Raw genomic sequence first — 13141 nt, forward strand, 5'->3', positions numbered from 1 at the left:
AGATGGAAAAGAGTATGAAAATATTAACGCTTTTGCGTATAGAGATTAATATAAAAAATTATGAAAATGAAATATTAAATAAAATAATTTAATTAAAGTTTAAAAATAAAAAACACATTCGCTTTGAACGAAAACTCATTTCAGTTTTTAAGTTACTATCGATCCATCCATTAGACATAAGTGCCCTATTTTAAGTTCATTTGTATTAAATTATATAGATTTCATGTATATACATTAGACACTTGTAATTAATTAAATTAACGACTTTTTATTAATTTTATATAAATTGACTGTTGCTTAAGCGATATGCCTAGTATTTTGTTTAAAACTACAACAGTGTTCAATAAAGTGTTTACAATTAAAAAAAAAAAACTGATTTTATTAAATTAAACTAGAAAAAATGTTAACTTTGAAGGCACCGAATAAAGAAGTCTTCAAAGAACTTATTTTTGAGCTCTCAGTTTGTATGGCAGCTATATGCTATTGTGGTCTGATCAGTAAATTTTTCTTCAGAGATCGTAGCGTCGCTTTGAGGAATGACATATGGCAAATTTCGTGAATATTTCTCGTGAAAAGAAAAACTTTTCCATACAAGTGTTTAACTCCAATTCTTCTTGGGTAGGAAAGATGTGCGAAATTCCAGATCGATATCTCGAAAACTGAGGGACTATCCGACGTTTCTTTGGGTGTTGGAAACATCCAGGCAAACTTAATATATCCTGTCTATGGTTTGAAAATTCATAATTCCAACTTCACCTCGGAACAAATTAAATCCACCACTAACAAGGCAGTTTCAAAGCCAACGCAATGTTTCCCAAAGTATAACAAATATGAGTACAGTGGTGGCAAAAGACAAACAATTTAGGTATATATAGAAGCCTGTTAATGACATTCTCTGATTATATTATTAGAAAACAAATCTGTTGCGGTGGGACTGAAGGCTTAAAGTAATATTAAGCCGAAGCAATAAATAAATAATAAACCGGGCATCTTACAACTCTAGGAAATCCATAAGAATATGATCGGTATTATTCATGACGACCTCGACTCGACCATTTGGCCGAAATACAAAAATTAACAGTAAGTGTAGGCTTAACACTCATAAGGCTCTTCAAATTATTTCCTGAATTTCATTCTCAGATGGGTGACCGGATCTCAAAGATGTGGTTCCAAATATAACTTGAAGAGCAATGAAGTGTATTCATTAAATAAGAAACCAAAGTCATCGCTAATTACCAGAGAAATTGGCATTTTTCAATGCAACTGAGAGAGTTCTACGAAAATTGCAGTGTTGGAAACTGAAACTTATCATTTAATAATCGCTCATGCGCTAAACTTGAATACCTTACAGAAATAATACCTCAGCGTTTGCCCAACTCATAAAAAAGACTTTTGGCAAAAAAAAAACGAAATAAACTCAAGAAAAGATACACAACCAAACGATATTTGATGCCAATGAAACAGGAAGAGAGTTGCACAAGGCCGTTGTAGATCACGCCGGACTAACCTTCCGTTTCAAATTAGGTTAATTTGAAGAGGTTGGAGCCATATGTCAAAATTCATGCAGGTAAAGAAAATTCTCTGAATGCCATTCACTTGAGATTGCCCAGTAAAGATTATATTACATATGGCTCAAGCAGCTCACGACTTCCGGTCTTAGACCAAGTATCTTCTGGATAACCAAAAACAGCCGAGTTAATGTGAGAAGGCGAAACATCTGTTGTGCGCTAGGTTTGGAACCCATCAAGTAAAAAAACACCCGCAATGAAAAGATACTCTGCTATAACCGCGAAAGTGGTGTCTACTAGCTAGGGAAGAATATGAAGTGAGTTTGTAGTCGTAGACATATAAGTTATAAAGGTCTAAGAAAACTAAAAATTCGGTCTGGTGGATGCTTAATCTACGAAAATTCAACAAATAGTAGAATAAACGATCGTCACTAGGATTATATATTACAGATATAGGCTTATTAATGATGTTATATATATACAAAGCTTTAACTGTTCAATACTTTTAGTCTTGATCTTTTAAACCAATCGTTGCGATCTTATGGTATGATGATAAGAAGACAAAAGTATAAATAATATACTATATACTGAACTTATAAACAGTTGGTTAAAGCAAGAAGGTCATCATCGCATGCGTGGTTCCTCAATTCAATTCCGTTTCACGACGGTTGGGTGTAAGTGACCGGAACGACCCAGATATTTAAATGGCCAAGGTTTGTCAACTCGGCACCATTCCTCGAATATACTTCAGGAATCTTTTCTGCCGCTACAATAGCAGGTTCTGCGATTCAATTATTAAGAAGTCTACTTACGATATTCATAAGCGCAATAGACATGAGCTATTATTCAAGACGAGTATCTACAGAGGAACAAATTAACTCCAAATTCACTTCCACTTTTGGGAACTTTACTAATATAAAATATGTATTGTCAATAATAAGAGACTCACCTGTTTCAAATGCAGAAGTCATTCATACTCCGCGTAGACTACATATACACTATTTCATATCTCACAATATTAACTGAAAAAAAAAAAATAGTAATTAGTTATTAACACATTATAATTGGTAATTATTAAATTTTTTGTTAAATAAATATACTACAGTATTTTTAAAATTAACCTACTTATATTTAACTAAAAATTATTTTGTTACTTTTTATATTTTACTCTGATTTTTGCATGAATATTAATTTTGATTTTTGTCCTTGCCTTTTTTTCAATTAAACCACCCTTTATAACGGAAACTTTTTGGGTAGCGTACTACCTATTTGCTCACCACTGTACAGTTTAGAAGCCGATGTATTATTTACTGGCCGCTATGCCACTAAACTGTCAGTTTGAAATTCAATCACACCTAGTCTCAATTCCAATCACACCAAACTGTTCTCAGTGCCCTTCTAACAAGCCAAACAAAACATAAAACCTGAGTCTGGATTTCAATATCAGTGGCAATTAGTATCAATTTTCTGATATAATATCTATGTTCTTATTGCTCACTTTGGAAAAGAGTGTTAAAGACAGATTTCGTAACATTTTATCGCAACCAAACGAAACAACATTACGACAGGAAACTTGTCACAGTTCCATGCGAAATCGCTGAGATGGTCTGCAAGAATCATATTCCTACAAATTTATTTACAATTTATATAACTACTAAGTTCCAAAAAAAGGATAACTATTTCTCATGGACTTCGTAACTGAACTCCCTCTGGTACCGCAAAGGACAAACACTGGTCTATGCGGGGCTCATTAGCTCGCCAGACTAACCTAACTTATTTAAAGTCTTTCCGGGCTATGCAACCAGATTCGACTGGGAACGAAGTAACAAAGGGTGGCGTTCCATTTGTCTTATTGAGAGATTTACATCTGCGCACCTGCGTCCAGGTCCCGCTTTTTCTGCGAAGCAAGATTGCTGCGAAATTCTTGATAGTTTCCCAGTTTGCTTCACTCTCCAACATTACGCTGACTAAATTGTCCGCGTTTATTGCGTTCTTGTCGCCAGCGCACACATTCGAAGAAGGTGTGTTCAGCGTCGTCTTCTGTCGCGTCGTTATATAGGCATGACGGCTCTTCGACTTTTCCCATTCTGTACTTTTTGAAGTATCCGTGACCGGATAAAAGCTGGGTTGTGTAAAAATCGACTTCTCCGAATTTACGGCTTGTCCATAAGTCTAGATTTCTTGGCCGTCCATCTGCCGCGACTTTCGTTCTCCCATCTTTGTTGCCATGCTGTTATTGTATCTTTCCTTATTTGTTGTATTGCGCTCATGTTATGATCGGATGATTTCTTTAGCTCCCACAGCTTTTTCCTTTCGTATGCTAGTAGGTCGATTGGAGCATTGCCGCTTATAACTAATATTGCATCGCCGGATACTTCACTCTGGCCATTACCTTACGCCGCTTTTCCTTTTTAAGCGCGTCTGCCCAGATCTCGGCTCCGTATAGTAAGACGCTGATTGTCGTCGACATTAGGAGCTTTTCTTGGCTGGGACCTCCTATGTTGGCCATTAATCGGCTCAGTTGAGAGGTGATCTTCGCTGCCTTTCCTGCGGCGTGATGGATTTGTACCCAGAAAGTCTGGGGTCCAGTCTTACGCTTAGGTAGTTTACTGCTCTTTGTGTCCTAAGAATGTCCGTAGTTCTGTGCATGCTTATCTCGAGAGGTATGTGCTTGTTTGTTAACAGTAGCAGCTCTGTTTTTTCCGTAGCTGGCTGGAGGTTGTGGGTGTCAAGCCATGTTTGCGTCCGTATCATGACCTGATTCAGCTTTCTTCGCGCTTCTTCTGTATCCCTTGCTGTTGTTACTGCCGCGATGTCGTCCGCGTAGCCAATTAAATATTATTCGTCTGGCATTTCTAGTTTTAATATAGCGTCGTAGCTAATGTTCCATAATGCCAAAACCATAGTACTTGGCCTAACTATACTTCTTCTTTACTGGCGTAGACACCGTTTACGCGATTATAGCCGAGTCAACAACAGCGCGCCAGTCGTTTCTTCTCTTCGCTACGTGGCGCCAATTGGATATTCCAAGCGAAGCCAGGTCCTTCTCCACTTGGTCCTTCCAACGGAGTGGAGGTCTTCCTCTTCCTCTGCTTCTCGCGGCGGGTACTGCGTCGAATACTTTCAGAGCTGGAGTGTTTTCATCCATCCGGACAACATGACCTAGCCAGCGTAGCCGCTGTCTTTTAATTCGCTAAACTATGTCAATGTTGTCGTATATCAAAAGGGGAGTCTCTCATCCAAGGCTGATTGTTGGTTTTCATTGGGGGTGTTTTTTTACGTGGCGGATCCCAAACCCAGCGCACAACCCTATGCAGGGGATGTTTCGCCTTCTCACTTTAGCTCGCCTTCAAACGGATGTTCTTAGGCTACCCAGAGGATACTTGGTCAAAGACCGGAAGTCGTGAGCTGCTTGAGTCATATGTAAAAGAATCGTTTCTGGCCACTCCCAAGTGAATGGCGATCAGAGAACTTTCCTCACTTGCGTGAACTTCTACACATGACTCCATCCTCCCAGAATCGAGAAAACAAATATTTGGCTTTTAAAAAGAAGCGCTTTTAATGAGAAACTCTTTAATAGGAGCTCTATAATGCAAACCAAGATATAGACATGAAAATATCTGCACTTTAAATACTTTAACACAACGCGTGTTGAAGCAGAATTCTGTAATAACAATATTTCCAGATCTCCTTTAAATGAAAATAATACGTTTTGAAGCCCCTGTATTTTGAGCATAGAGCTGCAAGAGTTACGCTCGGCGTTGACTTGAAAGAGTTATTTGTTGTTTTTTAAGTATACGAGAGAGTTGCGGCTGCATGCGCCGGGCGTAGAGTACAAGCATAGCGCAGCGCGGCCTGAGCAATAGTGGGCGCTGCTGAGCGCCATAAAGCACGCGCCACACGCTGCTGGCGCTGTTTTACAATGAAAGCGTAAAATTTATTTTTTTTTATATATTATATTCTGCTGCACTTCCTTACCACCGGCGAGAGCGCTTAAGTTGTCTGCAAGCGCGCAGCCATAATAAAGTGCTCCAGAGAGTGTCTACTTAGCGCTCAATGTTTTTTTGTTAATATACTTTGTGTATTTTCACTTGCGCTGCTGCTCTACAAAATTCAGCGCCGTAGTTGGAAAAAAATCTCCAACAATACAGTGTTCATACATCGATTGCGCTGCCAGTCAGCGGTGAAAACAAAACGCCAGCAGTACCTATTATCACTACCAGCACGTATAGTCCGTCCGCGGTGCTACTACTACTACTAACTAATACTACTACTGGACAAAATAATTACTACTAGCGCAGCGCGTTGCTTGTTGAGTTGTCCCACCGCACACCTACCACCCGCGCGCGTTGCGAAACTGGAAAATAAGAAACAATAAATAATAAGAAAAGAGCCTAATTTCAACGACAGATAGTCTGCAACGTCGTCGATACAAACAAAAAAACAAGTATTCCGGCAGTCGCGCTGCGCGTTCGTGGCCATTTATGTACTTAAACTCCGGCCGTAGGCGTTAAGACAGCGCAGTGCGCTTGAGTGTTTGCTCGCAAATAGCATGATGTGTAAAACAATTGAGTAATATATTTGAGTATGTGTGTGCGCGCGTGTGTGCTCATACAAAAAGCGATAGTAGTGAGCGCGACTCCTAGTAAAACCAGAAAGTAGTCAAACCACCAAAAGTTCGAGTAGCCGACAGCGCTACGATTCAGTGAATGCTGCTGGAAGAGGAACAAATAAAACTAAAAGTAACACAAAAAAAAAAATTGAAATCAAACAAGAATTACTACAACCGCAGCGGCAGTGAAGGCGGCAGCAATACAGCCCACAACAACAACAACAACAAAGCTACGAGTAGTAAGCGTAGTAGTAGCGACAATCACTAGAGCCACAGCAGCCGCGACACCAAAGCGCTAGTACTGTTGCGGCTCTTGTTGAAGGCGGAAGAGTGCGGTAATATTAGGAGAATAGGTGATGTTTTCGTGACCCGCGTGAGACGCGTCTATGCGCTGCGTACAGCACAAGCACGGTAAAAAAAAAAAACAAAAAAGCTAGTAAAGTTTAAGGTACACGGAGGAAGTGCAATAAAATAGCCGTAAAATAAAAATAAAAAAACAATATTACAGCAAGTAAAAGCAATAAACGCTAACGTTGGCCAAAAAGTCAAGCCGGCGGCGGCAGCACAAAATTAGTAAACGTTGCCAGCAAAGAAAATAAAACGAAAAACAACGAAAAGTACTAACTAAAGAACCAATAGTAGTAGTTAGAACAACAAAAACAGCAAAAAGAATAAGTGAGCGACGGCGCGCTATAGCGTTAACGTAGAGCGCAGCGCTGAAGCAGCGCGCACAGCGAGAAGCGGGTAAGTACAAGTTTAAACTATGTAACGTTATGTATAAAGACGACGCGCTACGCCGCGGTAGGCTATATGCTTTACAAACGTAATGCGCGCTGACAGTTTATGTTTATTGGTGCTTACCATTTGATTTGTTTTACAACGTTATCTTTTTTGCAGCAGCCGCAACTAAGCGCGTATTTGTAGTCACTTTTTGCCATTTTTTTTTGTCTCCCTTAAAAGGTTTTATGTATACGCGCCTAAGTTTAATAAGTTTTTACGAATATTTGTGCCAATAAAAGCAGCGCTGCTAGACTTAAGCACGCGCTGCATTCTCCAAAATGAAGAAAGAGCCAGAAGAGTGACTTAAACTGGTGCGGCGAATCAGCGCGGAAGCTTAGACTTGCTTTATTTGCTTAGCAAACTCTAGCGCGTATATTTTATACGTTTCTAAGTACTTGCAGTACATATTATATGTACATAAACACATTTATTTTCATATAATAAAGTAAATACACGAAATTTATGAAGCAGCGCTCAGCCGTAGTATAGTAGAATATAAGCGCACAGCGCAGCGCGCTGCCGGACGGAGTGCGCTCTTTCTTGGCGCTCATCTTTCATATACTGGTTACCTTCATCCACATCTTCCGCTTTAACATTTTCGTCATTTGCTGTTGCTGGTACTGACGCTGACGCTGACGCTGGTGCTGATTGTGTTTGTTTCTTATTCTTCTTATTGTATACAGTTTTGCGGCTCTTCTATTTGCAACGCTTTGAGATTATCGTATAAGCTTTGCCTTTTTATTTATTATTTCATTTCAATTATTTTTCACCCTTTTTTTCTGTGTACTGCGCTCAACTTGTCAACATCTTTGCCGTTGTTGCCTTTGTCATCATCATCATTATCATTGGCAGCGCACTTTGGCAAAACGGCTGAGCAATCAAGTGTGTGGGCACGTACGCGTATATAAATATTTATAGGCATATAAGCATATAAATAAGCTTGTACTATGTGCTTGCTATATGAAAGAGCGGTCGAGCTCAATGAGCACATTGAAGACGGTGAAGAGAGCGCGCGTAGGCCTGTCTGCTGTTTTACTCCACTGGGACGACGTGTAGCGAGTGACGAGTGGGTGGGTGGCTCTGGCTGTGTGCTCTCACCCAGCTCATGGGAGTATAAAATATTATTAGTCACTTGCTCTCAGTGCGCAGCAATTTGCCATGCTTACCAGCTTGTGATATGGAATATTTTAAAGCTTTTCGTTTTTATTAGACGGGAGTACTGTTTGTTAGTGAAGCTAGTGAGGCACTCATAATTTTTAAATGAGTTTTTTTGAAAATATCAAACAGATAGGAAAATTTCTCAAAATTTCTTCTCAAAATTTATTTTGTTGTAAAACTTTGAATTTTCGTAATGAAATGGGTAGTCGAAAAAGTATTTTCGTATTTTGGCAATAGATGTCGTTGAAGACGTTTATCTTCAGTGCTACTCATCACCTTGTATCATACGATATAAGGTTGGAAAGCTGAGATTTTAAGCTTCCTTTAAAAAAAATTAAAATCGGGGAAGTTGAAAACAGCTGACAGCTGTTCAAAAATGAGAGAAACTATTGAAGAATTTCGTTATATTTTGAAATTTTTGTAAAAAAAAGGGAAGAACATTTGTTTATTTAATTATTAGTATAAATAAAATAAAAAAATAAGTTGAAGTTTGATAAGAAATACGAAAAGACTTTTTCGACTAACCAATATATCAGTTATTTCTGACAGCGTAAGCTAAAAATTCGATGCTAAATATATATAATAAGATGTAGTGAGTCGTAAGCAATAGAAACGTCAATTACCATTATTTTATGACGAATTATAAGTCTTACTAAGCAATGAAAATATTATATCTTATTGCGGACTTCAAATTAATTGATAGGAAAGTATAGATTTTATCAGAAGTTCACCGTAAAGTCGTCCGTATAGTTAAGCAGAGATGGGATTTAAACGCGTGGAACAACCGCCAAAATGTAGGCAACGTTAGTATGTAATTTCAACGTAGTCTACCTTTAGGCGCTCAATGAAATGTATTGCTATTGAAGCCAGAAATGTTTTAGTTAGAGTTTGAATTTCCAATTTCTGTAATTTTAGAATAGAAAAATGTCAAATTTTGTGTAATTTTAGAATAGAAAAATGTCTAAATTACGTGAAAAAGAAAACACAAATATTACCAACTAAAACAATTATTTGGTGTTAAAATTCTAAAAATTTTCTAATATTAAAGAAATTTTAACATTTAATAAAATCAACACAAATAAAATATTTCTTAAACCGCCAAACAACAAATAATCTGGCAGCGCACTGGAAGATGAAAATTTTGCAGCAAGTTCAGAATAGCAGCAACAACGCTGCAACAACCAAGAACCAAACCTCAACACTTTTGAGAGTCACACAGGCACCCAGCAACGCGCTCAACACTCTCGCGCTGCTCGTGTGGCAAGTTCCACTGACTAACGCTTTGCGCAATGCCAGCTAACAAATGTGACGCCACGCTGCACTCGTAACTCACTTTTACGCGAAGCAGCAACAACAACACAAACAAAGCTTTTTGTTGTAGCTATTGGCATGCATGGACACCATTCATTCGCTTGGTGGAGCAGCGCGTGCTGCCATTGTACCATGCATGCACAGCCATAAGCACAACAACAAAGCGCCGTCACTGTATGTACTACAGCGAAGCGAGTAGTATATGCAAGCGTGTCCTTACATACATACTTTCATACGTACATACGTATAAGTCATAAAAGTATGTCTGTATCAACGGGCGCTTCCAAAACTCTTGTGGCTGCTTGGTTTTGGGGCCTTTTGTGACTTAGCGCTCACTGCTAACGCTGCGCTTTTACTCTGCGCCCAACAACGCGCGCCTTACACTCACCGGGCGCCACACTAAACTTTTGCTTTTCGCTGATGGAGACAATTCGTTTTTCAGTTTCAATTTCGTTTTCGGTTTCAGTTCCCTTTTGCAGCTTCAACAGGACACACAGAGCGGACTAACCAAAGCGCCGCAGTTGTTCGCACTTACTTACTACTACTAACTTACTACTACATAACACAGCCAGCTCTGCCAATACTAAATTTTATATGTATACATATATATATACACATATATGTGGAAATATATATGCTAGCGCGCCGCACAAAGTATATGGCATAGTGCGCTGGGGCTGGCTGTGAGTGATTGTTACTGTGAAACAGTGATTTTATGTGCGCCATTGTCGGCGCACCGCGTTGGTCCACGCCATCGATGCAGTGTATAACGCACGTTTGTTTGTGTGTGCCGTTGCGCGAGTGCAGTGCAGTCCCAACTGTCAGTTCAGCCAGTCAGTGAAGTGCCGTGCGGTGTAGAGTGCCATAAGAAAATAGCCATAACCATAGGAGCCGACGGCATCCTAGCTGTATTCAGTGCCACATAGTTAGTCTCAACATTTGGCTAGCATCGTCACTGGACGTCGGCAACGCCAATGTCAGTACTTCGAGCAGGACAGTGCCATAATCTTAGAGGCGCAGCCAAGAGTACACACTACTGCCAGCAGCAGTAGTAGCAGCAGCAGACGCAAGTGGTTCGTGAATTGCAGTAAGTGTGCCAGTTACAATGAGGTTTGACAAAATTTTTAAGGATTTCTGTTAGTTTTCCTTTTGTTACGCGCAACTTCCACAAATTATTTTGTTCCCATTTTGGTTGCCTTCGTATTTTTTTCCATGCGCGCTGCTCACCGCTTTACACATTATTGTCGGCAGCGCTGCTGTCGCGTCAAACAGCTATGTAAGTCATATGTTGTATGCTTGCGCTCCATATATGTAGCTATGGCGCTCTCATTTATTTAGTGCGCTGTCGCCAATTTATCCGGCGAGCTTCAGCGCGTCGTCTATGGCTAGCGCAAAAAAAAAATGTTTGTAGACAAAACGTTAGCGGTTATGTCAGCGCGTTAATTTCTTTTGGACCGCCCTGGCCTTCATCGTCTTCATTGTCGTTGTCCGCGTCTGCATCCGCGTCATCGCAAGCGTTGCCTCACGCCTCGCGCCTTGCAGTTATGAGTACGCAAAAAGTGAGCGCGTTTGAGAAGTCAATGTGTAAAGAGTAAAAGGGTAGAGGACAGTGGCAATGAAGAAGAGCGTGAGAGCGCGCAGGCGAGTGTGGATAAAATATAAATACGTTAGCGGCCAGAAAATGTGCGAATAATTTGTGTAAAAGTGCAAAAATCTTTGCAAAAATAGAAATGAAAATTAAATTGTTCGCGTTGCAGGGGGAATGTTGAAAAATGGCAAGTTAATAATTGGTGGCTTGTGTATATAGTAAGTGTGTTATATTAAATGGTTGGTGGCAAGTAAAATTAAAACATTTTTTTCTAATAATAAACACATTGACGTACTTAATTGAGTTCGAATCAATAACTAATAATTGTCAGCAATTAGTTCAGTATTTAATTGACTTAAATTAGTTGTGGGTAAATATAGTAACTAATTAATGAATGACTTAATTAAATTTAAAATAAATCAGTTATATTTTTTTGGATATATACGAAGTATCCATCTCAAATTAGTGATTAATCTTTGACGACTGTGCGTAACGGAATATGATTTAATTGAATATAATGTGTAATTGATTACTAATGACTTCCGCTTGAATGAACTCAATACTTAACTAGTTATAATAACTTCAATCAAAGAGATTAGAGTCTGCCAAAATTGCTACTAATGAATATTGCACTATTGAATTGGATTGAAAGAAGTCTCAGAAAGTCTAGTCGTGTGAACAACTTGAACTCTTTTCAGATCTTAATTGACTACATTAGCAATTTTTACTCAGTACTATAGTCAATTTACTAATTTAGGAACAAAATCGTAATTAAATAATTTAAATTAATTAATGGCTAATTGACTAATCAATGAATTTTTTAGCTAGTCTTCGATTAATCACTAATTAACTCATTGAGATTAATTATTATTTACTCAGATTAATTTGTACCTAATTAGTGCCTAATTGACTAGTTTGAATTGAAATTCTACATTAAATTGAATGAAATTCTTCGATTAATTGATAATTAACTTATTGAGTTTAATTAGTATTTATTGAGATTAATTTGCAACTAATTAATGGCTAATTGACTAATCAATGAATTTGAATTAAAAGTCGACAGATATGATGGAGTCCGTCTTGAGGTAGTCTCTGATTAATCAATAAATAATTTTCTGAGATTAATTATAATTTTTTGTGAATAATTCGTAACTATTTAATGACTAATTTACTAATCAATGAATTTCAACTAAAAACCGACACATGTGATGGATTTGATTAATCAATAATTAGTTAACTGAGATGTATTATTATTAAATGAGACTAATTTGTTAATAATTAATGACCAATTGACTAAGAAATAAATTTGAATTAAAATTTTACACATGTGATGGAGCCTATCTTTAGCTAGTCTTTGATTAATCATAATTAATTATTGAGATTAATTATTATTTTTTGAGATTAATTTATAACTAATTAATGACTAGTTCACTAATCAACGAATTTGAATTAAAAGTCGATGCATGTGATGGAGTCAGTCATTAGCTAGTCTTTGAATAATTAACAACTAATTTATTGAGATTAATTAATTAATGATTAATCAGACACTAGCTGAAGACTGACTCCATCGCAAGTCATTTTCTGGAAAGGTTATTGTATAATCGATTATAATTCCCTACTCAACTGAGAATAATTAAAAAGTAACTTTATCCAAGGAAGTACGAGTATTAGCAAGCTAATTTACAAATGATTAATTTTATTTTCTGCTTAGTTAACTGACTTAATTAATAAAACATTTCGCAAATCTTACCAATTTTGACTTATAACTGACTTAATTAATTCGTTTAATAGAGTCATTATGTTTCATTCAATTATGCTAACCATTTTCTGGCTAATGGAGCGAAAAAATAGAAGAATTCTAATAAATTTGCTTAACAAGGAAGAAAATTTAACGATAGTCTCTTACTTTCTGGAGAAAAGATATTATTGTGAACGACATTCAGAGTTGATGGCGATAGTTTGTTAGCATTTTGGAAGTCGCTTAAGTATATTTGTCAATTTGTCTTCACCTGATAGTCATTGACTGCAGTGATTGTTGAAAATTATTATTAACTAAATATATTTTTGACTGTAAACAAGTTGAGTTGATCTCTCCGAGTTACATCTATTAATGAGATTATTATTTGCTAAGCGATTACGATTGAATTACATAACAAGTCGCTCAATTTACACATGAATTCCACA

At 37.7% G+C, this 13141-nt stretch overlaps 1 protein-coding gene across 2 annotated transcripts in view; it reads left to right on the top strand.

Moving 5' to 3' along the window:
- Positions 1-5623: 5623 nt before the first annotated feature.
- Positions 5624-13141, top strand: part of LOC105222727 (uncharacterized) — a 28494-nt gene continuing 20976 nt past the window's right edge. The window contains exon 1 of one of the 2 annotated variants that reach the window (XM_011200168.4): positions 5624-6864. The gene's annotated coding sequence lies outside the window, so the exon portion shown is untranslated. Of the gene's footprint in view, positions 6865-9702; positions 10457-13141 lie in introns of those variants that run through there. The other variant, XM_011200169.4, reaches the window with a different exon arrangement.

The sequence above is a fragment of the Bactrocera dorsalis genome, chromosome 1 (genome assembly GCF_023373825.1).
Source record: "Bactrocera dorsalis isolate Fly_Bdor chromosome 1, ASM2337382v1, whole genome shotgun sequence".
NCBI classification, from domain to species: domain Eukaryota; kingdom Metazoa; phylum Arthropoda; class Insecta; order Diptera; family Tephritidae; genus Bactrocera; species Bactrocera dorsalis.